The sequence below is a fragment of the Neomonachus schauinslandi genome, chromosome 1 (assembly GCF_002201575.2).
Source record: "Neomonachus schauinslandi chromosome 1, ASM220157v2, whole genome shotgun sequence".
NCBI lineage: Eukaryota > Metazoa > Chordata > Mammalia > Carnivora > Phocidae > Neomonachus > Neomonachus schauinslandi.
In genome coordinates, this window is record NC_058403.1 from 85317277 (window position 1) to 85322143 (window position 4867).

At 38.6% G+C, this 4867-nt stretch overlaps 1 pseudogene; it reads right to left on the reverse strand.

The window, feature by feature from the left end:
- Positions 1-3512: 3512 nt before the first annotated feature.
- Positions 3513-4226, reverse strand: LOC110582605 (annotated as a pseudogene).
- Between the last annotated feature and the right edge of the window lie 641 nt (positions 4227-4867).

Below are 4867 nucleotides of genomic sequence, written 5' to 3' on the forward strand. Positions count from 1 at the left end.
ACTATAGTTGCTATTTATACTTAACATTTTATTATAGGGATCCTCTTTAGGGTATAATGCCTGAAAAAGGTCACTTTTAATTGTTGTATAATATAGCATTGCTTTGTTGGATCTCAATTTATTAAACTAATCTCTTATTTTTAAAAATATTTAGGCTATTTTCAATTTTTCACTCATTTAGATAACACTAAGTAAACGTGCTTTTTTCATAATAAGTGCCTGATTTTCTAATTATTTTCTTAGTATATATTTCTGGAAGGGGAGTTGCTAGAAGAGAGGGTATGAAACATTAAAAGGTCCTTGATCACATTTGTTCCCAGAACACTTGTACTGATTTGACTTCTAAGAGCAGCATTCTTCTAAGAGAGAATGCCTGACTTACTATACTCTGAAGTTAAATACTATCAGTTAAAAACTTCGCTGATTTAAAGGGAAAAAAGAGGATTTTAAATAGGATTTCTTTGATTAATAGTGAGGTTGAACATCACTACAATGCTAATTCAATAACTTTACCAAAAATATGGAAGTATAAAGAATAAATCACCATATTTAGGAAATTTAAAGCTTGATAATATTATCATGATATGATCTTATGTATCATAATGTATCATGATAATGTATCACGATATAGTATTACATGAATCTATATATATGATAAAATTACATAAAACTACACACACACACAAACACATACAAATGAGTGCATATAAAACAAATGAAATCATGCACTTGTTATGAGTACTGGGTAATGTATGGAAGTGTTGAATCACTATATTGTATACCTGAAACTAAGAGTACACTGTATGTTAACTAATTGGAATTTGAATAAAAACTTAAAAAAAATCCAGATTTATTTATTTATTTAAAAATTATATTTAATTTTTTGAGAGAACAGGGGGGGGGGGGGGGGGGGGCAGGGCAGAGGGAGAGGTAGAAGCAGGATCCCCACTGAGCAGGGAGCCCAACTTGGGGCACCATCCCGTGACCTCAGGATCATGACCTGAGCTGAAGATAGATGCTTAACTGAATGAGCCACCCAGGCAACCCCTAAAAATTCAGGTATTTTTAAAAGGAAAAAAAAAACCCAGGTGAAATCTGTATAAGATCTGTGACTTGTACCAATGTTAATTTCTTCATTTTGATATTATATTATTGTTGTATAAATTCTAACCTTTGGAGGAAACAGCTTGATGTGTACATGGGACCTCTCTGAACTATTTTATGAATGTTGATAATCAGTATCTTCTGTCTTATTTCCATAAACATTATTCTTTTGGAGTGTCTGAACCAGCCTTGCTCTTGAACAAGTTTCTTCCAAAGTTTCTCTGCTTAGATCAGAGACAGGAAAAGTCTCTATTCTAGTCAACACACCTGAATCTGATATGGACACTTGTCCTTGCTCATGGGGAGGCCTCACTCCTGTTGGGCATATCAGATATCTGGCTCGGACAGTGCATCATACCTTGTTCCTGACTCATACTTGAACCCAGAGTTTCTACTTTCCACTTCACTATTCTGCTGGGTAGGACACCGTATCTCTTGCCATTTGACCCCAGCCAAAAATAGTCTGTTCTGTCCTTTGTTTTTCCCAGAAGAGGATCTTGTAATTTTCAACAGAACTTGTGACATTGGGGGGTTATGAAGAATTTTGACAGGGTGGACTCTGATCAAAAGTAAGAACAGCCATATAAAATGATTAACTTTTAAAATAGTAAATAGCTTTCTGAAACTAAAATAATAGTAAAGAAAAATTTCTACTAGAAATAGATCAGCATATAAAAATATTCCTAGGCTGTCAGGAATTTTCCCTGTCAGGCAGGACCAGAGTCAGGACTTGAAAGTTTGCTTTTGAAATATGTCTGCGTCTATCATAATATACATCTTAATACAACTTTCATCATTCTGATTTGGGTCATACATAAAGCATACTCAGTTAGATATCAAAGTTAATGTGCCTTGCAGTTATATTCTCTAAGGACAGAATTGACAAAATATTTTATACAAAAGAGGTGAGGCTTTGGCAAGAGACATGCGTGTTGAGATCGGAGAAGGTAATGGTCTCATTGGACCCTGAATTAGTAGGAGGGAGTTTGGAATACCATGTCCAGTTTGTGGTATCTTTCTTTAATGTGGCAAGGATATGCACTAGTAGTGCACTTTCTCAAGTATGGCCTTAGGCTACCTGCATCAGGAAGGGAGACCTACATATTCTGGTTGAGGGCCCGTTCCAGATATCCCAACTGCATCAGAACATGGTGGGGGATTGGGAGACTGGCAGTCTTCATCTTTAACAAGCATTTCGGGTATTCTTAAGCACACTGAAATTTGATGTCAAAACATAGCCTCTAGGGTTTTTGAGACATCTAGAAACCATACCATCTGAGTTTCAAAGAGAACTGTAACTGGTTTGGAGAAAAGCAGGCTTGTAGAGGGACTGATAACTATTTTTATTTTTCAAGACCTGTCACGGACACTTATTCTCATTATTGCAGAAGTCCTAGCTTCCGTAGATGTGAGTTATACGGTGGCAGATTTCAGCCCAATGTAAAAAGAAAACAAATATTTTAAATTAGCATTTAAAAATGTAAGACTGCCTTGCTAGTAACCTTCTGGACACTGGAAATTTTCAGTCAAAGGGTACGGAGCCATGTTGAGTAGAATGAGTGTCTACATCTCTAAAACATTGTCCAAGAATCTGTGATTCCTTGTCACTTAATTGGTTCTTCTGCCCTCAGGATATATGTCCCCTAAATCTACAGCATTTACTTCTTCCCTTGTTAAGCCTTGGAAAACCTATGTGTTAACTACTTTCTGTTTTGAGGTACTTTTTTAGATGAGACTTATCCCTCTTGATATGTTGTGCCTCTTTCTAGACCCCATAGGTCTATCTAAAGAAAAGTTTCTAGGCACCAGTGTGTTATTGATGCCTTCCATTATCTTTCTGCTTCTTAAATGGCAGCCCTGCTTGGTAAGAAAATGTCACTGACAATGAAGCCTCCTGTTTCTTATCCATTTTGTAATTACAGCCCCTTTTACCCCTCAACTTTACTTTTGAAAAAATATCTGGAGTTATTTCTGTCTACTCTTTCACTTTTCTGAGATGATTTTGGATTTGTTGCTTTGAGTAAATGTCTGAACTCAGGGGCCTGGGATTACTCTTGGGCCTTGAGTGGCTACTGTGAATTTAGGGAATCTCATATCCATTCCATCTATGTCCATGAAGCTTACTATCAGCAAGTTCAGGGTCAGAACTGTGTGTATGCTCTCATACACTGCATGTGTGCATTTGTGTGTGTGCGCGCGCGCGTGTGTATGTGTGATGTGGTGCGTGATGAGAACTGATTGACAGCAATAGGCCCCATGATCCTCATCTTGCTAGGTGTCCTAGAAGATGGGGAGAAGGGTATGATGAGAGAGGGATGTTACACTTTCCATGTTAATACTATCACTATTTTTATTTATTTATTTATTTATTTATTTTAAAAACCTCTGCAATTATTAGTTTATTAGTATCATCCAGGACTCAGATGTTCAGTATTCCTCTTATCATCATCATCTTCTTCATCTTCATCTTCTTCATCTTCCTCCTCCTCCTCTTCATCTTTCTCATCTTCCTTCTTTTTCTTGCTCTTTTCAGCCTTGACAACTCCCTTTTTTGCTGCATCAGGCTTTCCTTTCGCTTGATATGCAGCAATATCCTTTTCATATTTTTCCTTCAGCTTAGCAGCCTTCTTTTCATAAGGCTGCTTGTCATCTGCAGCAGTGTTATTCCACATCTCTCCCAGTTCCTTTGCAACATCACTAATGGATAGGCCGGGATGTTCTCCTTTGATTTTTGGGCGATACTCAGAACAAAACAAGAAAAAGGCCAAAGGAGGCCTCTTGGGTGCATTGGGATCCTTGAACTTCTTTTGTGTTTCCCCTTTAGGGGGATATAAGTTTTCATTTCTCTTTCATAACGGGCCTTGTCCGCCTTTGCCATGTCTTCAAATTTTCCTTTCTCTTTAGCAGACGTGGTCTTCCACCTCTCTGAGCACTTCTTAGAAAACTCTGAGAAGTTGACTGAAGCATCTGGGTGCTTCTTCTTGTGCTCCTCTCGGCAAGTTTGCACAAAGAATGCATATGATGACATTTTGCCTCTCGGCTTCTTAGGATCTCCTTTGCCCATGTTTAATTATTTTCCTCAGCGAGGCACAGAGTCGCCCAGTACCCATCTGGCTCTCACTTGCCCCAGTGCTGTCTCTGTGGAGCCCAATGTACTGCAATGGCTGTAATAATACTATTACTATTTATCACAAGGGCAAATTATAGGAGAAGGCCGAGTCCCTATGTAGCCAGCATTTCAAAAAGGAATTGGTACTTCCAAGTAAAGAGAACGTGCATGCTTCCTGATAGAGGACTCTTTTCCCTGGCTTTGTGTAGAAATGCCTAAATATCCCTTCTATTGTCAACAGTTCTGACACCACATGTGTGGGTTTTCGACACCAAGCAATTCTCCAGTTCTCTGTCAACACCAACTGGATGTCCTATACTTTAATTCAACTCTGGTACTAACTACCCAGAGTTAAGAGAACTTATAGTCCCATAAGCCTGCCCCCAACTTAACATGCCAATTGCAAGTAGTGGGTCCCCAGGTAACCCACACTTTGATCTGACTTGACTACAAATCGGGGGTTCCCATGACCCCCTCCCCAGGTTTAGTAATTCGTTGTAAGGGCTCGCAGGACTCAGGAAAACACTTTATTTACCATGACCAGTTTATTATAAAGGATACAAATATACAGCTTGATGAAGAGGTACATAAGGTGAGATCCAGACAAGTCCTGAGTGCAGGAGCTTCTGTCCCAGTGGAGTTTGGGGTGTGCCA